Source organism: Lycorma delicatula, chromosome 7, assembly GCF_047948215.1.
Source record: "Lycorma delicatula isolate Av1 chromosome 7, ASM4794821v1, whole genome shotgun sequence".
In the NCBI taxonomy this organism is placed as follows: Eukaryota; Metazoa; Arthropoda; class Insecta; order Hemiptera; family Fulgoridae; genus Lycorma; species Lycorma delicatula.
This window is the reverse complement of record NC_134461.1, coordinates 15,008,948-15,033,502: the sequence shown is the minus strand read 5'-3', so window position 1 is coordinate 15,033,502 and position 24,555 is coordinate 15,008,948. Positions and strand designations below refer to the sequence as shown.

General features: G+C 29.6%; 1 protein-coding gene across 10 annotated transcripts in view; it reads right to left on the bottom strand.

Moving 5' to 3' along the window:
- Positions 1-24,555, bottom strand: part of LOC142327350 (DNA repair protein XRCC3-like) — an 84,634-nt gene that overhangs the window by 8,723 nt on the left and 51,356 nt on the right. For 5 of the 10 annotated variants that reach the window (XR_012756963.1, XR_012756962.1, XR_012756964.1 and 2 more), the window contains 2 exons: positions 20,564-20,804; positions 9,324-9,434 (listed from right to left, as the gene is read on the bottom strand). The exons of 2 other annotated variants lie outside the window; for them this stretch is intronic. The gene's annotated coding sequence lies outside the window, so the exon portion shown is untranslated. Of the gene's footprint in view, positions 1-3,975; positions 4,216-9,323; positions 9,435-17,641; positions 17,661-20,563; positions 20,805-24,555 lie in introns of those variants that run through there. 3 more of the 10 variants (XR_012756967.1, XM_075370318.1, XM_075370321.1) reach the window with 3 other exon arrangements.

Sequence of the window (24,555 nt, the reverse complement as noted above, 5' to 3'; positions counted from 1 at the left end):
TTTCATCTAAAATGTTATTTAAATAGGCCAATAAAGAAACCGATGAGGTTTAGAGACACTGAATACTATAATTAAAAGTAACTTTAGATTAATCTGAATTTTTGTTGACCTGAAAAAATTGTAGCTCTCAAGCCTAGTTGTAAAATTTATGCTGTATTTATTGTATTCTACAAATAGATTTATATTATATCTTTCTTACAAGATTTTTTCCAGCGTGTTACTTCCCACATAAAAAGAACTAAATCTTTAGTACAAATATTATTAGTAACAAAATAAAGAAATAACAAGTTAATACAAAAAGGAATCGCATATCAATTAAATTCCATTCAAGAAATTTTAACAACCACATAACGCTGTCAAAGTGCAATCATGTGCATGCATCTACAAATACTATTAAATTTTTTTAATAAAAGTACAAAGTAACCTAGTCATCTTATTATTTATTTATTTTATATAGTACTATGTTACAGAGTAACAGCACAGTGACATGATATCAAAGTATGTTGATAAAAATCAGTGGATTTCATCGGCACATTTAAAAATTTTTTAATATCCTTCTACACAAATTATTTGCCCTTATGAATATTATTTCTTCTAGAAGCACGACTAAATTTTTTATTAGGATTCACAAAATTTCTCAGCTATATGGAAAAATAAGAAATTTCAAAATAAAGATAATAGATTATTTAATGCGAGTATAATAAAATGCAAGTAAGCTCAGAATAACTGAACACAAAATAGTAGCTTAAATTCTTTTTTAGAGTAGTGTTATTTTAATTTTTTTGTGGTAATTTTTACCCTAATAAAAATTGAAACACATCCACATAATAATATGTATTTATTAACTAATTGATGATATGATAGCTTATAAGTTACATTATGATATAAAACACCTTTACTTTTTAACAAACAACCAGAGAAAACTTAAAACTCTGATTTGTTTTAGCTTACTTCATAAATATATGCTCGATATTGCTCTGATGTTTGGTAATCATAACCAACTAGAGTTAATATTTGTCTCTATTTTATTTTTCATTCTGGAATTCTTTTCTTTGTCTGAAACTGATTTTATGAAATGCAATTTTTTGTCCATTTCCTCTGTTAATTAATTTGCAACATCAATATAAAGAGAATGAATGCCTCAATCGATTTGAGACATTCTTTTTCTGTGTTTAGTCATACTGTTAACCCAGGATACTCGCATGTCTGAAAATCACATGGTTATTCGCGCGTTAGATTTTATCTAACATTAGTGGATACCTGAATAAAACTATTTTTTTTCTCAAGACATAATTTATAATGGCAACAATTTTTTAATTATTTAAAAAAACGATAAACCGGCTATATCTTACAGTACTTATAAATATGAATGAAATAGTATATTACAAAGTTTATTAAATTTGAAACTTCAAAGAACACTTCATTCTTACATTAATATTGATCGAATCAATATTGCAACATATGGATTTAATTTGAATGTTCCTTTTTTATATCATTCATTTTCTATGTGGTCATTACACCGGAAACAAGTCAGAACAGTCTTTGCTGTTGTATTGCCCTTTTATATAGAGAATGAACAGCTGCCACATTGAAACTATGTAAATCGATTTTTGTGCACGAGGCAGTAACACATGTAGTCGCTGAGGATTTGGTGGCAGTAGTGGGGGAAATTGTGCTATCCGCTGTATTTTTTGCTTGATGCTGACATGAAGGTTTAGAATTGCTGCCCTCCTCATGAGATTTGGCTGCACCAGGGATTTTGCCAGCCGGGTGAGGAAACTCTTTCTTGACATGGCTTGATGTGTTTGATCTAAACGCTAACTGAGAGTTTATAGAACTGGCATTCAACAGGGAGAAGAACAAAGTTAGAGACCATCGGTTACTGATTCTAGAAACATCATACTCACTTTTCAAGCGGTTCACAACATCTACACTCCCTTTGTGGAGTTATAAATTCTTGTTTCAAGTCTCCTGAAGTTACATCAACGGCGTCATCGTTGAAAGTAAGAGAACGTTTTTGCCTTTCTTTGGGACATATGAAGTCAGTAGGCATTTGTTGGGGTGTTTTCCAAATGCAAACATAGAGACTTTCTGAGGACGATCCCTAATAACTAACAGTGAGCTCAATCGGGATTTGAGGTTTGTTGTTGCAAATCGTACCTACAATAGTCGGTCTATGATTTAGAAATAAATCATTTGCAAGAGGGACATTAGTAATATAGTTGTCCATAGTTACATAACACTCTGTCTATGAGTTCAATAAGACATTTCACTTCACTGCTGGCATCATTTTGAATAAAATATGGTCCTCGAGGCTGTTCCCAGCATGTACTTCCAGTTTACTTGTGTAAAAAGTACGAGCATCTACATGAACATACACTTTATCCCATACTTTCCTGGTTTATCTGGAATATAAACCCGAAATTTACAGCAACCGTGAAATGCATCCAGCATTTCATCGATAGTGGCATATTCATGTATTGAATAAACTTCTTCACATTTTTGAACAAACTGTTCAAAAAGCTGCCTAATTGGGGTTAAGTTATCGATAAGTTTTCTAGAAAATCTGGTACTTTTTTCATCAAACCGTGTAGTTTGAACCGATGTTTGAAATCGTCTCTTTGACAGTACAGCCGAAAAATTTCTAGACATGTTCCATCATTGCTCCATAACTCGTCAACATTTAGATGACTACCTTTTTTAACACCCGCTAAATAAAGAATGCCCAAGAAAGCCTTCAATGTAGTTATATTGGTTTGCGGGGCATCTCTGATGCCACGTGTATATGAGTGGTTCATTAGCAGCAATTGCTGGTTCGTACAGCGAACAATATCTTCAGATATATTATCTGAAAAATAAAAACTCCAACAATCCATAATTGTATCTTTTCCTTTTCTTACGCCTGGTAATCTAGTAACTATATTTTCTCTAGCAGTTCGGGTAGGTCGTGATGATGCTTAGATTATGCCCGTACGAATTATTTACGCCATCCTTACTGTGGTAGATTGGACCACCAGCACCACTATTCGCTGCTTGATTTGAGCGAGCACTTGCTGCTTGTTGATGTGATAAGACATTGGCAGGCTGCAGATCATTTTCTTCATCTGACTGTTCTGAATCTGTTTTCTTCCTGATGTTTGGGCTCAGCATCCGTGTCAGAGAAAACTTCTGCTTGTAACTCAACAGCAACTTTTGCTTTGTCATCAGTTTCACCTTGTGTAGACTCGTCCTCTTCCAACCGTGCCAGAATATGAAAACAATTATCCTGTTCCATTATTCTTACGTGAAAACCGAACCATTAGATTCTAAAATACTCAATAAAATAAAAAATTAAAAAATATATTAATAAAAAAGTATATATATATATATATATATATATATAAACACACACAAATAATAAATACTCAGTAAAACTATGGCACAAATTATAAAAGTCATCTGAAAACTTATACGTAATCACTCACGCGTTAAGATATTTTCTAACTAGACTGACGCGATCTCTCGCGTATTAGATTCCAACTAACAGACCGTACACATCCCACTCCTGACCTTCGGTACCCCATCTAAAGGTCCCACACCTCAATGTCCAACATCAACACTTGCATAAAAATATCCTGCCGAGGCGAAGGCAAAGTTTCAAGTTCATACTTAATGTAATAAAGTTTTTACTATAGAAAGTATCCAAAATGTTAGATTTCATCTAACACGCGAGTGATCGCGTGTAAAACAATTTTTTTTTCAGTCGAGATATTTACTTCAGTTTAATCCATATTTATCCAAGTCGCTTACATTACTATAATGAAGGTCTATTAAAAGATTAAAACTGTATTAAAATAATGCCTGTATGTGGAAACTAATTAGCCAGTAAACAATTATAGAATTTAATTTTAAATAAATAATTATTATTAATGATATTTATTGTTGGAATTAAAAGAAAATTATTTGTTTTAAATAATAAAAAATAAAAAAATGTACCATTATTTTTCATCCTCTATGAATCATGAGACCTTGCCGTTGGTGAGGGGGCTTGAGTGCTCAGTGATACAGAGTTGCTGGACCATGGTGCAACCATATCGGAGAGGTATCTGTTGAGAGCCAGACTAAGGAATAATTCCTGAAAGAGGGCAGCAGCTCTTTCAGTAGTTGTTAGGGGCGTGAGTCAAGACGACTTAAACGGCCATATCAACATCACTCAGTCCTCTGAGTACTGCGCAGCTGAAAGCAATGGAAAACTACAGCTGCTTTTTTTCCAAAAAAATGTGGCTCTCTGGATTTTCATATAGCAATTATGGAGGCACCTTCCTTGGTAAAATATTCCGGAGGTAATCTAGTCCCCCGTTCGGATCTCCGGGTGGGGGACTACTAAGAAAGGGGTCACCAGAAAATTAAAAAATAACATTCTACGAGTCGGAGCGTGGAATGTTAGAAGTTTAAAGAAGGTTGGTAGGCTAGAAAATTTAAAAAGGAACAAATTGTTAGGGATGTAGGATGTAGGGGGTATACCGAAATGAAACGACTAGCACTAGATAGGGAATCTTGGAGAGCTGCATCAAACCAGTCAAATGACAAGACAAAAAAAAACATTATTTTATTAAATTAAGGCATTATAATTAACTTTTGTCAATGGTTATAAAATCAAATGCTGTGAACATTCACAAATATGTAGTTTTATTATTAATACTGTACAAACAATAAAAATATTTATTATGACATAAGCTTATTGGTGATCCTTTATTTCTGTGGTAGCAGATTGTTTAATTATATTTTGGTTACATTATTTTAAAACAAATAAAGATGGTATTTAACGTATTGTATTACACATACAGATTAAAAAATGTGTAGGAAATTACTCCAATATTAAAAAAAAATATTATTCTCGAAATGCACTTTTTTCTTTAAAAATAAATAGAAAATATTTAAAAAAAAACAGTGCTTTTAGATTTCTTTTAATGAGGTTCAAACCTGTTTTAACAAGAGCAACCCATGGCAAGTATAACATGATGCCCAGCTGTTCTGATAACTTTAAAATAATATAACAACAAAAGGTGATTGTTAACTCATAAAAGTAGTACCAGAATGGAAGATCTTATCAGTACCAAAATCAAAAGAACACATGTTAATTAATAATCAAAATTTTAATTATTCTTTAAGTGACTGTAACACTAATTAAAACAAAAGCATCATTTAAAAAACAAACTGTTGAAAAATCAATAGCTAGAACTAAATGGTTAAATTTAATTATATTTATGAGATTTAACTTTAATCTTTTAAAAAATAAAATTTATACATAGTCAATTTATATAAATAATAAAATTTAAACAAATGTAAATTTGTACATATAAACTATAACAATGGAAACTTCTCAGCTATCACCACAGCAAACAATTTGAGTTATATACACTTTAAAATTATATAAACAAAATTACTCTCAACATTCAAGAAACCTGATTTTTTGTCATGATATTAATACCCCAAATTCAGATAAAATATTTTTTTGTGCGGTTAATTCAATCATAAGTTTGAAGCTAGTTCATAGGAACATGAAACAGAGATTTTGATTAAGAAATTCTGATTCATTTGTATACTCACATTAACTGAAAATTTTGAAGTTGTAACAATCAAAACAACAAAAGTAATGTAAATTTTATAACTTCCTTTCTACTTAAAAGCAGTGAATATCTATAACTTGTTCCCAATCAATTTCATAATCGGAATAAAAAAATGAGAGTTTATTTCCACTTTACCATCGTGTGATGCAGTGTCTGTGAGTAATCGTGTATCTGTTTAAATTTAATTTTTAGCTACTTTTTTTAACAATAATATAGAAACTATGAGACCAAAACTACAAATCACTAATAATTAAGCAGTTGCTCAAAGTTGAAGTATGGATGCATTTATAGACCTATATACAGGAAAAATCAATACACCCCAGAAATGTACTCTTATTTACTCTTTATTCTTTTATGAGTATCTGACAACATTCTGTAATATTACTGTTCGTTTTCCCAACCATCTCTCAGGATAAGCTAAACTGGCAGACTTCTTTCTGATCTTATTTCATTTTGATCTTTTCCCTTACTATTTTGGTCATCAGAGACCCCACTCTTGAACTCTGATTATTCTTAGTTTTTCATTTTGCTTTCAACTCATCTTTGGCAATAGAAAGTAAGATGTGAACCGAGAGTTTGCTTTGCCAGGTTGTTGTGCTTTTTCTTTTTGGCCACTGGAACTCACAACAATTATACACCGTGAGAGAGGAGAAAGCTGTTAAAGGTGCTAGTGCTGTAAATGGGCCCTGAATTGAAAGTAATTCTGGGAGAGGTTAAATATGCCAGGTGAAGGATTGGGGGAATCCAGGCAGTCTTTAGCACTTGGATCATACCCGGTCACCAATAGATTGTTACAAAAAACTGACAAATTATAGTACCTGAAAAAACAACCTTTGCCAGCTTTACCTTACTCCCACTTTGTTGAGGACTCAGCTCCAAAATCAGAACGCAGAGAGATTTCTTGCTCTGTGCTGACTAACTATTGAACTAGACCTTATAGCGAAGGTAGAAGCTGCACTATCTCTCTCTGATGCAGAAATTTTATCTCATCCTTGGTTGCACTCCAACAGTATCAATTTTTGTGAAAATCAGTAAAAGCTAAAAACTGTCAAGTTAGAAGCATCAGCAAAAGACCTTCAGCATTCAAAGGAAGAAAACTAAGAACATAGATGAAATAGTATTCAAGAGAGCACTATTTCACCAATGAGATTCTCCAGAAATGGTACTCTTACCTAAGATTTCTTTTACACAACTCTGACCCTAAGCCTTACAGATCATCAGTTTTAAAAACTTTTAAGTGAAATACTTCAGTATTATAAAAATAAAAGTAATGACCACTTTTTCTGAAGTCATTATTTTTACTTCTTTGTATGAAGTATAGGAAGTATTGTGTACGCAAAAAATTTTGGTTTTCAGATTTCAACGGAAACATACATTTTGACTAGTTTCGGTGTGACATATGTACGTATGTATGTACGTACTTATGTATCTCACATAACTAAAATAGCTGTAGGATTTTAAAATTTTGGATTTAGGACTGTTGTAACAACTAGTTGTGCACCTCCCTTTTTGATCGCAATCAACTGAACCAAAAGTATCCAAAAAAAGCTCAAAATTCAAAAAAATTTGGATTTTGGAATTTTCCTTAACTGCAGTAATAAGCACTCACTTAGAGCTTTTCATATATCATAAGTGTTACTTATTTTCATTGGTTTCAGAGTAATAGCCAAATGAAATTTTAATTAATGAAATATTTGGATCTTGGAAGGGGAAGGCACATTGGTTCGAATCAGACTTCATCTCCCTTTTTTAACTTTTTTTTTAAATTTAAATATATTGATTTATTAATAATTATTAGCTTCTGATTGTAAAAAGTTTTACAATAAATAATAATTCAATAATAACAATAAAAAAATATCTATGAAAAATATCGGAAATTATTAATGAAATAAAATTTTATGTACTTTTCATTTTAAAAAAATGTGTAAATGTAATTTAATAGGCGTACAAAGAAATCATGTGGTGCCCACATCAGATTTTTATTTACTCATAAAATGAGGCAACATCACCACATAACCAGTTTGCTAATAAGATACATAAATTCAGCGATTATCAGCTAAAAAGATACATATCAGCTTGTCGGTACGTCAATCTGAATAAGAAGAAGATTGCAACAAGTGCATTTATTAATATTTAGGGAGGAATTATCATACCTGTGCTTGCAGAAAGGATTATGGAATCCATATTATGTGGCTCCATAAAAAACGTTTTGCAGTTGATCTAAACTGAACAGGGTTCTTCATGGAGTAATATGCCGATGACCTTATTGTACTTATCCAGATGAAATTTCTCCATATTGTTTAAGAGACTAAGGATAATGCTTTTTTATCATCGTTGGTGTGCTAAAAAGGCTCAGGAATTAACCCTTAAAAAACAATGACAGTGCCCTTTACAAGAAAGAGAATCAGATAAAACTAGTAGATCTTGAGTGGATGATACCAATACAAACCTTTTAGATAAAGTTGGTTATCTACTTAGTATTTCTAATGAGAAATTTTCCTCAAATGCCCAATATGCATAACATCATCAAAAAAGCCAAGAAGAAGCCTGGATATTTTTATTAATTTGTGATTAATTTATTAATCAGAGATTAATCTTACTTGTAGACATTAATTCTGTGTTGAATAAAATCTGGGCATTAACACCTCTTCTTTACCAGGGATTGTATGTGTCTATGGTGAAGCGGTAGATCAAGTATGGTGCTCTATTACGGTGAAGCAAAGTCCAATAGTCTCCTGTCAAGGAAATGCTCTAAACCTTCTACAGATACACTTCTGTGTAGCTTTGGGGTTTTGATGAGTACCCCATACTCATCAAGGCTGCTGTTGCTCTCGTGCATAATTATTAAGGCACATACGATGGTGAAAGGGTAGATTTATAGCGATAGTAGAGTCCATCAGTACCATTGTGCTGAATGGATCTTTTTTTAAGTTGAGATCTGATAAAATATAATAGGTCTCATGGCTTCAACCATTTAATGCAAAGATTGAGAAAAGATTGAATGGGAAGACTTCACACCCAATATAGTTGAACACAGTCTTGTGTTTTACATAAATGATTTGAGGGTCAGTTATAAAATGAGGACTGGAATGTGTGATGCTTACCCATGGACTTTATGAAGGTATGCCTGCAGGACACTAATCTTTCAAACCAAAATTTGAACTATTTTATGGTATGTAAAATGGTGTAGAGAAATGGGCTGCTGAGGCAAGCAAACTTTTATTTGCATTTAGTCAACTCTTTCTTACATGAATAGCCTTGGAACAATAACTAAATAATTTCAATCATGAACTAATATGGAAGTTTTATTAGGTCATAAATATTCTCTCTGCCCACAGTATGGCCATAATTACTCTCTCTGCCAGGACCTATACTTAGCATCTCTGCTAACAGTAACATAGAGTACAGTAAGAGTCAGGACAGCACGGCGTAAAAGACAATGAAATAGCTGAAGAAGCACTTTTTAAGAAGGGAGGATCTTCAATTTATAGAACTTGAACTTTTTTATTATAAATTATAAACTAAACAATTCCTCTAAGATTAGTTAAAAAGCTCAAGCATATTAAAAATAAACAAAAATTTTAAACTAGATGTACATTCTTCTTTTTAAACAATCATTAATCAGTAGATACAGGGGAATTAATAAATGTAAATCTAAATAAAAGAATTTAGGTAAATAGATAAATAGATAGGACTGAAGTGGATTTTCATTACCTTCTTTATAGATACTTCATTCATTGGACTTCTAAAAAGATATTAACATCAATAAAAACAAAATCTGGCTTAGATATTTGATTGTGTTTTTCCTCTTTTTGTATTTTCCAGCTGCAATAAAATATTTGTTAAAAAATTAAACCAAATTAAGAATATCTTTGAAAATGAAAGTACTTATTTGTTTTTATTTAAAATCAATTTGTTAAGACAGTGTTTCTCAACCTGTGGGGTTGCTCCCCATGGGGAGCATGATAACACTAAATGGTGGCGCGATCATATCAAAAAGAAAATATTATTAAAAGAATTTACTTATTTCTTATAAGGAAACAAAACAAAGTATATTCTGCATAATAAATAATAAAATACACATTTATGCCACTATAATAGACATATAAATAGGATTGTATCAGTATTGCACAATGTTTTGATAATTAATTTATCAATACTAAATTAAAAACAAGTTTAATAATTATTAGTGACTTCCTTGGGCCTGTCTTGCAGAGCAAAGTTTTTTGAAGGAAGGTTTAATATAAGAAATAGACATTTTGAGTTCTTTTTCTGTATTTAACTGAGATTTATATTTTGTCTTCAAAGCAGCCACCGCAGAAAATCTGGTTTCACAAAGGCAGGATGTTGAAAATGGTAATAGTGTACGAAATGCTCTTACTTTTAGTGTAGTAAACTCATCATCCACCCCTGCCCAAAATTCAAAGTGATTTATTACTAAATTGTCTTTTGATTTTGCCACTGCCGTGAAGTCTATGAAGATTTCTTCTTGGCAGTTAAGAGCCCTTCAGGAGTATTTTGAAATGGATCCCTAACCCACTCATAACTTGCTACCAAGTTGTCGACAGCAAAAAATACTTTTAAAATTCTTTGCCAGCATAGATACATGATTTTCAACGGTTGCATAAACAACTTTCATATGTTGTTTTTCAGCCTTGTAAGTTTTAACATAATCATCCACAAACATTTCTAGGTTTTTTCTTTATATTTCTGCTCCACAATTCCAATTTTCTTCAAAAAGCATTTACTTTATCACTTATATCCAACATATGTGTTTTTGCTCCTTGAAGTTGAAGATTCAAGGTATTTAATTTCTCGAATATGTTGACCAAGTAGCTCAATTCCATCACAAATAAACCCTCTCGAAACTTCTCAGTTTGCAGTCTCTTCTAGAAAATTGATGATTTCATTTCTTAATTCATAAACACGTTGCAAAAATTTCTCACGTGATAACCATCTTGCTGCGCAATAAAATAGTAATTTTCTATGTCTTCACAAAACGCTGAAAAGATTCTTGATTTTAGGAGTCCCATTATAATTTACTACGGTTACAACCCATTGTTAGCACAATATTCATACCAGGACTTATATCTGAAACAAATATGTAAAAATCTGATGTTTGGCACTACATGACTTCCTTGTATGCCTATTAAATTACATATTCACATTTTTTTTAAATTATAAATACATAAAATTTTGTTTCATTAATAACTTCTGATATGTTGTCTAATTTTTTCTAGTTTTTTGAAGAAGCTAGACAGAAATACATCTAGAGCTGTAGGCCTACATTTAATGCAAGCAAACCTACTACTGTCATGTTTGCAAGGATTAAAGACTTTCTTTGCTTTCTTTGGTACAGAATACCAGGCCCTTTTAAAGCTTTTTGTTTTCCACCTGTAACTTCCTTTTTTCCGCTTCCAACATTGCAATCACTAAGTACACTTCTATCTGCGTCACTCAAGTTAAGTACTACAATTATTTGAATAAATACTAATTTAAATAATAAAACAGTATAACCATAGTTCAACACACACAATTTGCAGGATAGTATGTTAGGGACAGTTTTGTTTGTGATGAAATGTGCAGAACTGATTGAAAATGAAGTTAGTTGGACAAATCACTCTGTAAATGAAACTTGGTTATGGGCAAAACACAAACACTGTTTGAAATTTAAAACAAATACATTAATAAATAACATATCTATTAATAACCCATTACTAATTTTGCACCGGCAGTAAGTATAAAGCTACATTATGTTATGTTCATTTGCAAACGCTTTTTGTATTGCAGGTATAACTGTGATAAATAATAGTGTAACCAGCAGGATTAAGAGATAGTTTAACCCTTATGTTATAAATAGACTGCTTGTTGAAAGGAACTTCTACGTTATCACTTCTACATTTAACTAATGTTTTCATTAAAACTACAACTCCATTCTAAGTATACATCAAATATTAAGCTAATTATTTTTAAATGTTTCATATAATAAACATTATTTTTAAAATAATATTGACAAAAAAAATGAAAAATAATTAGCTTAATATTTAAAAGTAGTAAAAAATATCTTACAAAAAGCTTTGGTAAAATGTACTTCAAATAAAACTGTATATGTTTTAGCTTGTTTTTAACCGTATTTAGCGTACTGATTTATACTTAAATGGAGAATAGTTTTCATGAAAGCATTAATCTAAGTGCACGATTTAATTCAGTAATGACAAATAACAGAGAAATCGGGTCAAATTTGACAGTAAAATTCTAAATGCAGGATTACACTGAGAACTCGTATCTTTTGAAAGTAAAATCATTAACATAAAAGGGCTACTGTATTAATAGCTCAAAACCTGTGGAAAGGTTGTATTCAGCCTAGATATTGTTTTTATTTTTCAGTTTTAACTGAATAAAAATTTAGTTGTTATTTTGATTTTTTCATTTTTTACAGAAAATGAATGCGTTCATTAATAATACATTTTTTGATGAAGTTACATTAAACACTTTGATCGATGTTAAAACAGAATTAGAAGAAAGCATACCTGAAGAAACAGAATGTTTATTTTCACAATATAATGAAGACATGGAGTACGATCGTGTAAGTAAAAAATATATAATTAAAATTTCACTGGAGGAGGAAAAATGTAGTTTTTTGTTAGTTGTTTGTAGGTGATGTAAAAAATATTTAGTTTTTGAATAATTTCTATTCTTATTGTATAATTTAGTTCAACAGCTTAATTTAGCGGTTAACTCAGAATGGAAATTATTTTAATATTACAGTAGCATGTGAAGTTTTTTTGTTTCAGGGAATAGATCATAATAAATTATACAGTGTTTCCTATAAAAGAAGAAAATGATCCTTTAAGTTTAGATAAAAACTGTAACTGTAAAGGTTTGATGTTTATAAAAAAGGAAGAACAATATCAAATTAAACAGGAAGAATTGGTAAAGTTGTTTATTTAAAAATATAATGTGTTCAGTCATTTTTAATTTAACTTATTAGTGTTATAATTTGGATTGTTTGCTTAATTCTTACTCTTAATTACGCATGTTTTTTTAATCTAAACATTTCCAGGTTATCAACCTGTGGTAATACAGGGTGATTAGAATTGAAATATACATTTTTGATAGCTTATAAAAATTAAACTGGTGCATGTGAATACAGTAAATGATATGGTTTTACAGGTTTTTTTTTAAAAGTTTATCTTGGTATATCTGCTCAGCTGCTAATGTCACTGATTGATGTGTCATGTTACCAGACTGGCATGGTGGCCACTACTGCTGTAGAGAAAGTTTTTTGTGTGTTCAAATTAGCCAAAACATACTCTGTTACTGCCGTGCAGTGGCATTTCAGAACAAAATATGGTAAATCACCAAATGGTGAAAGTGTTGGCCACCAAGTAGTCCAGACTTGACACCTTGCAACTACTTTTTATGGGGTTATGTAAAAGACAAAGTTTTTGTACCGCTCCTTCCTGTTGATATCGGTGACTTAATATGACGTATTAGAAATGCTGTTGCTACCATTGACCAATATATGCTTGCACATGTTTGGGACGAATTCAATAACCATGTTGATATCTGTCATGTTACAAATGGTGCACACATTAAACATTTATAAATAAGAACTTAAAGAATTCTATATTATGTAAGCGATCATCTCATCTCTTAAAAATACATTTTTAATAAAGCTGTTGAAAGTATATATTTTATTTGTAATCACCTGTATATAAAATAATGTATGACAATTAGAAATATTTCTATATTTATTTTGATAAAATAGCGGCAGAAACTCACACAATGTTAGTGCGGATATTCAGTTGATGCTTTTGGTCAAACACAGATCTACAACTGATTTTTAAAAACGGTCAAGATGTGTTGATGCTTTTGGTCAAACACAGATCTACAACTGATTTTTAAAAACGGTCAAGATGTGTTGATGATGATGAATGTTCAGGATGACGATCTACCGGCATTACACAAAATATAAAAAATTTGTAAAGAAAGAGGTGAAACAGAAATTAACTAAAACTCCTATTTCTTTTACTTTTATCTAGTCATTTCATCCTTGACATTACTTTAAGTATAGATTTGTAAATAATTTTCTTCCATATGTGTTCTCCCTTTTCTTGTTAAGATATTATTTACCTAGTTAAAATGTTTTAGCAGAAATATTTTTTTTTAAACATGATTTCAAAAGTAGAGTTGTGCAAGCCAGGAAAGTATGAAAAAAATTAATTTTATGATAACTTAAAAATCTGATGTGTACAATGCTGCAGTTCTATAAATATGAAGTGCTGAAAATTACATGGGTTGATGTAAAATTTTTAAGATTAATTTGAGAAGATAATAGTAAGGAAAGAGTGGTGGGCTCTATCTATATTTAGGAATGTTGTTGGACATTAAAGATTAGCAAATTTGAATTGATTTTTCCTCCCCAACATTGTATCGATGATTAATGGAAAATTTTATCATCTTAACAGTCTTTTTGGTACTGTTTATAAAAGTTTTTGATGTCCTTTTTCTGTTTATTTATGGTGTTTACAGCAAATTTAATTTAGATTGATTCATCTTATTCTGTGTTATTCATTGTTTATTTTTATATATATATTTTTTTTCTTGAATATAATATATATCTTTTATTTTAGGATCTTGCTGATCAAACAACTGACGATTCAGTTTTAGAAAATGTCAAGGATAATATTCAGAATATGAAATATATGATTCTCAAGAAGCGCAAAGATAACGTTTTACGTAAAAAATCAATGAAATCGACAGTGTTAGTACTGATGGATTTAATAACGATAAAACATTAGAATTTGAACACGATATAAGAATTAATAATAATAATAATGATGTAAGCGATAGATTAGTGAAGTGTAATAAACAAAATATTAATGACGCTAAGAAATATACGTGTAATCATTGTGAAAAAACATTCAAGTCAAAATATAATCTGATGCATCACAATAATATTCATGTCGGAGAAAAAAGTTACCGTCGTACATTGTCAAAATTCATTTTATCGAAGCGGTGATTTAAACAGACATTTTTCTATTCATTTCAGTGAAAAAAGATTTAAATGTAACACTCGTGAAAAACTTTTAATAATAATAATGGTAATTTGAAGAAACACCTTATAATTCATACAGGTGAGAAGAAATTTACGTGTAATATTTGTCAAAAGTCTTTTAATAGAAAAAATAGATTAGAAAAACACATTATTGTTCATAAAGAAGAAATTTCTATAAAATTATCTTCATAATAGTTAATATTTATATAACTTCTAAGATTTACTAATGGTACATAGTACAAAATTTAGATTATGTGTTTGTATTATTTTTTTAAATGTTTGTATGAAGTTAGTGTATTATTTGATGAACAGTATTATTAAATTTTGTTTTTAAGAATTACTTATTTAGTTTTGTTCTACTTGTTAGGAAGTAACTTGTTCTCGTTACTCATGTACTTGTACATAAGTAACTAATGTTTTTCATCAAAATGATTAAAAAATGTTTTACTGAAATAATTCATATTCAACAAAAAAAATGGTAGTTTGGTAGTTAATATATACTAATTCTGTTCTAAAGGTATCCGATCATAAATAAGGTAAAAAGTAACTTACCTGTTAGCTTCTTATACTAATTTATTTCAAAGCTGTGAATTCATGTAATCCAGCAGTTTTGTTTTGCATTAAGTTTAGTTTACGAGGATTTAAAAAAAAACTACCTTCTTGTCCGAATAATTGACGTAGTAAGCAAATGTCATGTTTTAAAAATATAAATGCGGATTAAAAAAACCCAGTATTTTTTTGTTGTGGTTGTCTTCTTTAAAAAGAAAAACAAGAACTGTCTGTACAAGGTGCAGTAAAAGATTACATGGGGAGTGTTTTCCTACACATAAATTTAAAGAAAACATTTACCGAAAATGAAATATTTTATCCAAAAACAAATACGGATTGATTTGTTGGTAACAAATTAAAATTTATAAAATATTAATAATTTGATAATATGGATGGATTTATTTATAACATGGATACTGTAGGCTATGTACTTTCGGGCTTCTGGAAGCAATTATTTTATAAAAAGTGGTACAATTTTCATAATTTTTGTTTTATTTTATCAAGAAATTCATGGACATATTTACGTTCATTAGTAAAATTTTTTTTTGTATTTTTTTTTTTTTTTTTTTGGTTTCCGCAAGGGGGGAAAGCTCTGTCAGCTGCCATCAGGTCCGCACTGATGGCAGTGCAAGGCTGTTATTTTACAGGAGTTAGGTTACATGCTAACCTCACTCCCTTAGGTTAGTATTTAAAGCTGCTAGTGTTTAGGTCAAGTTCGTTAAAATATAATTTTAGTTATAGGTCAAGTTCAGTAAATTATAATTTAAGTTAAGTAAGAGGGAGTTATTACAGTTTCAACTATGAAATTGCTGTTTTTAAGATGCAATTATTAACAGATACCAAGTTTAAAATTTTGGTGGCACTAGAAAATTTTTGATTATAAATGTGGATGGTGGGCGAAAAAATTTCAGAATCAATGGTTTAAAAGAATATACATATTAAAGAAACATCATGAATATTTTCACTGTACAAGTCTGGCCAGGGGTTTTGTTAAGCCCTTCATCATTTGCCCATTACCATTTACTTTATAATCTTCAATTTTCAGGATCTTACTCTGCACTATGTTGTGAAGCCATCAAACAGTAAGGAGTTGATGGTAGGGTATCATCTTACCCAACCTCCCTTCCTCCACTTAATTATAATTTAGTAATGGAAAGAATGATCTACTATAAAAAATATGAGAAAATATAATGTTAAGAATTAATTAACATCAGGTAATTATTAAAAACATTGAGATCAAAAGATAAGTAAAATTTGGAGAAGTGTTCCAGTGACATAACTTGAGCTTATAATCACAAATAAAAATAAATTTTGAATTGTTTTGTAACAGGGAAAAGTTAAAATTTGTTTCAATTATTTCCCTTGAAAAAACATTGATTCATTAATCTCTTCCATTTTTTCTTCCTTTAAAAATCTGAATTCTAGTTTAAATAATTTTCTAAATATGTTGAGAATCAGCGTAAAATAAAGTTTGACAACCACTTTCAGAATAATGAGACTCTATCTTCCAAAATTCCCTAAGCAGCTAATTACCGTTTCATTCCTATTTACTCCAGGAAGGAGCCAATAATTAGCTACACATGACTTAGAAGAAAAACTTCATTAATCTGAAACTCAATTATTAATAACTTTAGTGTTGTTATGCCGTTCAATGAATAAATCCAGTATGCATTTCACAATAGCGTTATTATAAATTTGAATTAATAGAGAAAAACTTTTGGGACTTACATTTAACATTTACATTTTTTGTGTGCGGAGGTAAATGTTCATGCATTTCTTTAAATACAAGTATTAACCACTTTAAGCAAACCATTAAAAAGATAGCTAGGATGGGTAAATCATTACTGATATTCAGCAGCAATAACCAGTATACGAATAATAAAACAAACTTTGTTTACGAGCACAAAAAATATTTTAACAATAAAAAAATTTCAGATAAAAGGTACACCAAAAGGTTAGGTCTAAATATTAACTATAAACATAACATCTTAAAAGTTATTTATAATTTTATATTATCTAGACCACTTACTTACTTTTAGTAAAGGACCATGGTGCAAAATAGTATTTCTTTATTAACAAAAGCCAATCGGTAGACCTACCACATTATTTCTCTTAGTAAGCACTCAAGAAAGATTATTTGGACTAACAAATTAATCTACATCATTAAATTGAGTAATATAGCCATTAACAGTATGGTTACAAAGGACGCACACCCATGTCGTATAATGTATTTAACGCGTTCTCTCGTTTCTTACGAGATGTAGAAACAATTGTAATCTGCCGACATTTTTGACACGTTTTTTTAAATGTACGCAGGAAACAAGTCAAGCGAGTGTTGTAAATGTATTAAAAAAACAATATTATTCTGGAGCTTATAAAAACCTAATAAAGAAGATAGATTAAATTAAAATACTATACTTACATTATATATTCACACAAATTCATAATCTTTTTTTATACACATACATTTTAATTCTTTTTTATCCACAATCACAGTTTAGATTATTATTATCATCTTGGAATGTTCTTTGATCATTTACATACATTACAACTGTAAATAATTAATGTAAAACGGGTTCAAAAACTTACAATTATGTAAATTAACTATATCATTACTTATTTTTAGTAGAGGACCACAGGCACAAAACAGCATCGTTTCATTATTCACAGAAACCATTCAGTAGACCTATCAAATTATTTCTCTTAGTTTGCATGTTGTGTGTTAGAAATTTATTATTGAATAAAAACAAAAAAAACACATTGATATTTATTTTATTTCCATCAAATTAGTACAGATCAGATAGGTATCTTATTCCTTTTACTGCTTGTTTTTCAATAATCATTTATTGTAATATTTAACAACGTTAATTTACTACTTTTTTACTAAATATTTGTACCCCTTTGTCAAAAAGTGATGCTGATTCTTTTAATAAATTAAGTGTTGCATTTTTGTGATTATAAATATTATATTGTAATTGTAAATATCATTTATGCGTATAACATTAATAACTTGTAAATCTTTATGTAAGTTTATTGTATTAATATATGTAATGAGTGAAATAAGACGTGAATCCTTAGACTTGTACTAGTCTCTTCAGACTACAATAGGACTAAGTGAAGCGAGGAGCTTGCTTACAAACTGTGTATGGAGGTGCTGAATCATCAGGAGCCAAGTATATCCAAAAGAAGCTGAATATCTTTAAATTTTTAAAATCCTCATGAATGAAACTAAGTCTATACATACTGCTTGTACGGGAATGACGCTGCCGTCTTATACGGGCAAGCGGTGGCTGGTAGAGCTTTCCCCTCTACCTTGGCAAAACAAAAAAAAAAAAAAAAAATCTAGTTGTAAGAATGGGAGAGAAGTTTTAATCAGTGAGAGCACTAACCTGCATGTACATAAATATATACCTCTAAATACATTTTAAAATATAATATATATATCTTTTACATTCACTGAAAAAATCATTAAAAATTTCCCAATGTTATATTAAATGATCACCGACTCATGACGGTGTCCGCTACAATTATGCACATGAGGTAGTTGACATCGCAAACATTTCAATAGATGTGTCAACTACATCTATAAACATTTTAGGTGTGAAAAACTTTCTGCTCTATGGGAGCTGCATTTGTTAACAACTGACCATAAACTTCTCAAGGCTATTATAAATTTATTTAAATATAATTCCACTCAGTTTCTTCAACGTTCTATTACACTACATGAAACACAGATTCATCGTTACATGTCACAGACCAAAGAATAATGGTTGCTTGAAATTGTGCCAAAGAAAGAGAAAATTGTTCAAAATTAAAAAAAACACGGCTACGCATTTTTTTCTGTTATTTAAAAAGGATTCAGCTGGGAAATAGTTATTTTAACAGTTGAAACTCAATAGAATTTCAACCACGCTGATTATTATCGATACATGTAATTCAAGAATTTGTGAATCTATTACCGGTCCTTTTTTCCAGAAAATTAGCCTTTAATTTTGTAAATTAAATACTGTTAGTTTCTTTTACAAAATAATAGGAGGTTTTGAGGTTACTGATAAATCTTCTACTAATGAAAGATTTATCGATTAAATTTGTTGTTTATGACTTAAGTATTGAGAGAGGAATTCCATCAGTAGCAACTGAATCTTTAATTTTTATGTGCAAAGTCCGTGTTTTAATTTCTTGCATATCGACCTTAAAATAATAGTAATACAATAATTTGGGTCCCAGAAAAATGTAATCACTTTTTTTTGCCATTTTATAAAAGAATAATTTACACGTGTAGGATTCCTCTAGTTGAGTAGAGACCAGAAGACAAGCCAAGTCTTAATAGCTCTACATTCGCAAAGCTAATTAGCAGGAAGCAGATCTCACATTTATAAATTTGTACTTAGAATCCCAACTCAATACAAGAATACCGATACTTTTTCCCAGTATTAGAATACCGATTCAGTATATTGAGTGTTTAAGTTTTTGAGTCTAAATTTTTATGAGTTTATTATTGTTTTTTTTTAAGTTTAATATTTTGTTTAAGTTTTAACTACGGGTCACCCAGAATTCCTATCCATTTACTTGTTGTTTCCTGAAATATAAGTCTCCATTTATTTTCCCTCAATTCCTGCGGGCCTGGGAAAATAAATTACGAAAAAAGATTTGTGTAATAAAAGAATCAGTATGTTACAGATTAGCGTATTAGGGATTTACTGATTTCTTTTATATTTAAATTAATGAAACAAATTCTGAAAATTTTACTTTATTTAAATTAAAATACCTGCCGTACAAAAATATTGTACTCATAAAAATATTAGTTAAATTAAAAGAAAATACATTTATAAATATGGATGCAAATTCATGTTTTTGAATTAGACCGCCTAACATCATGCATTATTTATTTTAAATCATAGAATATTATTACTTCACTTCAGTCAATATTATTTCCTTAAAATGCAGCATTAGTGTTATTTGAAGACAAAAGCTGGTTCACTTCAAAAAGAAGAGGACAAAAGCTTCTGTCACTTTCACTTTAGAAAAAACTGTTGAATTTTTATTTTTAACATTGTATTCCTTTTCATATAAAAAATTTATAGCATTTTAAAAAAATACTACCTAGAAATATGAACCAAGAATTTCGCTCTTTTAAACTCGCCAATTTGTGAGGTTATGTTTGTATTCATATTAAATGTGATCACCTCAAAAGTACCTCTATTTTTATGTATATATATTCTTACATAAAATTAAACTTTTTTATATACTGATATAAACACGTTGATGCATGCAATTGGTCAATTACAACTTCATATGTAACACTACCTAATTTCAAATTAAGCTAACATTACAGAAAACCCACCAGGTTGGTCTAGTGGTGATCACATCTTCCCAAATAAGTTGATTTAGAAGTCGAGAGTTCCAGCGTTCAAATCCTAGTAAAGGCAGTTACTTTTGTATGTATTTGAATACTAACTAGATCATGGATACCGGTGTTCTTTGGTAGTTGGATTTCAAGCCGCACATCTAAGGAATGGTTGAACTGAGACTGTACAAGATTACACTTTGCTTAAACTCACACATATCACCCTCTGAAGTAATACCTAAACAGGAATAAGAAAGAACATTACAGAAAAAAATGAATTTTTTTCCCTTCATTGCTTTCCATAAATAAAATCATTTATTTTCAAGGTTATGTATATTTAATTATGAATATGAAGATGTGACTATCCACTACAAAAATAAAACAAAAAGGCATTTCTTCAATGTATTTTATTAGTTACCGTATGAAATTACTGAATTCAAAAAAAAATTTTGTTTTCAAAAATGAAGTACAGAAATGATAATTTAGATTCACCTACTTCAATGCAACACCTTATTGATTGGAATGTCATTTCATATTCAGTCATCAACATCATATGTTATGTTAAAATCTTATTGGTCGCCTGAGCTTTATTAGTCTGTCATTTTTAACAGAGATTAGTAAGAATGAAATTTTTTCAAACGGCTGAGAAAAAATGATACACTAACTCAGTCTGTATTTCAAGTTGACATTAATTTTAATATAATTTTTACAAATAAAATAGATAGGATTACTAATCAATCATGTTATAGGTTGAAATATCTTTGCTTAATCATTTATAAAAGATGTTTGAGTCATTTTAGTCGTTATGATATTTTCAATTTTTGAATGCGGTAATTACTGTTAACACTGTATTAAGATTCTGTATGCAGTCCTCCCTAGTCTAAACTAATCATTATTCTGCTGTCACATCCCTTCAGCTTACAATCTGTTGAACTCAATGTCAAGGTTTCACTTTAGAAAAACACCACTAAAATACACGTGGATTTCAAATTAATCGAACCTTCTTTCAACATAGAATTCTTATTCAGAAAACTTGTTTCATTATAACTTGTTTCTGACATTATTCTTTTATTTATCTCTCTTTTCATTCTGTCTAATATCAGGACCGATTAGATCTGTTTCATTCTCAATATCTTAGGTTCTACTGAAGAAAGGATAAAGTTTTTTATTTCGGTTTATTTTCACCTTTATTTTTGCAGGTAAGTTTAAATTTCAGATTTTTGACAAGTAGGCTAGCTTTGAGTTCTTTTATTTATCTCTCTTTCCATTCCATCTAATATATCAGGACTAATTACATCTGTTACATCTTAAATGCCTTAGGTTTAATGGAAGTAAGAATATCGTTTTTTATTTAGATTTATCTTCACCTTTTTTTTACCATAAGGTTGCAGTTAAGATTTTTTACAAGTAGGTTAGCTTTGAGATTTGTAAACTATACTTTCCACGGGTAAATAACTTTTTTCGATACAATTTTATCACACTGTCTATAAAACTTATGAAAAGATATACGAATTATGTAGAGCAATATTTTTTCACTAAATAACCTATTTGAAATGACTCTGAGATTACATTCTGAAATTGACCAAAATCTGAAATAGTTTCAACAAAAAAAATATAATCAAAGAATTAAAGTTTTTAGCCAAACTTAATCTGGTTTAAAAGAATATACACATTAAAGAAACATCATGAATATTTTCACTGTACAAGTCTGGCCAGGGGTTTTGTTAAGCCCTTCATCATTTGCCCATTAGCATTTACTTTATAATCTTCAATTTTCAGGATCTTACTCTGCACTATGTTGTGAAGCCATCAAACAGTAAGGAGTTGATGGTAGGGTATCATCTTACCCAAAAATTAAATTTATAACTGTAAATTTAGAGGAAATGAATGATGATTTTGCAAATTAAACCTTCATCCCTTCTATCACCGACATTGGTATTAAGAGAATAATCGTCCTTCCTGGATGCCATTGCCTTTTATCAGCCGATCAAATTTACATTTCTTTATTGAAGTTACAATTGTTGTAATATACAAGTATGTATAATTTCTCCCTCTCCATATTTAATCTGGACTCGGGTATGTTTCTTAGTAAAAGTTACATTTGTCTGCTTGACCGGTTAATCAGTCTTTCACACTTATTCAGTGCACAATGGATTACAAATATTATAACCGCTACAATTCTTGTTTTTAATGTTCAATCGACTCTTACAGCATTATTCTACAGTCAATTGTGTTAGTTTTTTTTTATTAATTTTATCAGCTGCGAGATAGATGAGGTGAAATTTAAGTGTAATAACATCATTACTGACTTCTTATTAAAAATTAATCTGTATTAACCGATAAAAAATAAGGCTGGAACTAGCAGTTTATAGAGGCATTGGCAAGACCCCAATTCATATTTCACAGCAAATGGAAACCGATGAATTTGAGTGTGCATGCAAAAAAACGTGTAATCAAAAAAGAATCCCAATATTATTGTCCATTGTGTCCTTCGCAACCGACTCTTAATTTAACTCCTTGTTTTGATTAAATCTACCGTAAGTACATTTAGGCTGGTTTACATTTAGTTTAAATTTTTTATTGTTATTATTTCCATTTTAATATTTTATGATATTTACTACTGTTTATGTTATTCCTTTGAACAGTTTGTCAGTACTGTAATGTATTATGATCGTAATTGATTAAATATTAACATTTTGTTTGATTATTATATTAAATTAATAATTATCAATTCTGATATTTGTGTTTTTATTTTATGTCTCGCCCAGGATAACAATTTACTTTGTTTAGTCTACAAAGTTCATAATATAACACTTCTATTACTGTAGATTGTACAGTATGAATAAAACTAATGAAAGTATAACAAGATAATTATTTTGTTGTTTGGGGGTGAACGCATCTTCCCAAATCAGTCGATTTGAAATTCCAGAGTTCCAGCGGTCAAGTCCTAGTAAAGTCAGTTATTTTTATTTGGATTTGAATACTAGATCGTGGATACCGATGTTCTTTAGCGGTTGGGTTTCAATTAACCAAAAAATAAAATATGAGTTTTTCAAAAGGAAAATTATAGTATAGATTTTTCATAGGTTTCACTTAAATTAGTCTAAATAATTCTCAATTTAAGTCTATTTATTGTAATTGAAATACTACTAGTTGGAATATACTTACATGGAATATTTTTGCTTTAAAAATAAAAGGAAGTATTTTTGAGAATTGCTGCTGTTTTCAGAAGTGATTCATACTTTATGTCTGGTTGTAAAAAATGAGGAAAATATAAAAATCTGATTTTTTCCTTTAGATAAAAAGTAGTACCCGAGTTAATTTTAAAAGCCAATAAAAACAGTTATTTACTGAAGATAAAAATTGAAAATGTTAAAATTAAAATATCAGCTGGTTTGATAGAGCTGAGTTTTAAAAGATTCACATATTTCCACCATAGATAGTTTGAGAATAAATAATGTTAAAATTTAAAATACTTATTTTTGCAAAAAAAAAAAATTATAAGATGATTATAATAATCATACCAAAAAATTAGAGATCGGGAATTAATATTTATATTTCTAAAATTATTAAAGGCATATGATTCAATAGAAGCTCTAGTTAAAATATTGAAATAATTTGTCTATAACTCTAAAGCATTATAAAATAAACGTACTCAAAAGTTAAAATTTAAGGTTGAATTTTCAAACCCATTCAAATAAAAATGACAGTAAGACAAGGTGATGGTCTCTCACATCGTTCAATTTTGCTCTGGAATAATTAATTGAAGAATAGAATATGAAAATACAAATACTTGTAAACAAAAAAATGCAAAAGTAAGCATCTAAATGTTTACATTTTACTATTAGCTGATGACATTGTAACTTTGGAAAAAACTTTAGATAGGAGAATGAAATTTCAAGAATCAGAAAAACGTGCAAACAAAATAAATCAAGCTATAAATTTAATATAATGGGTTCGAATAATAAAAGTAGATAGATGCAAACCAT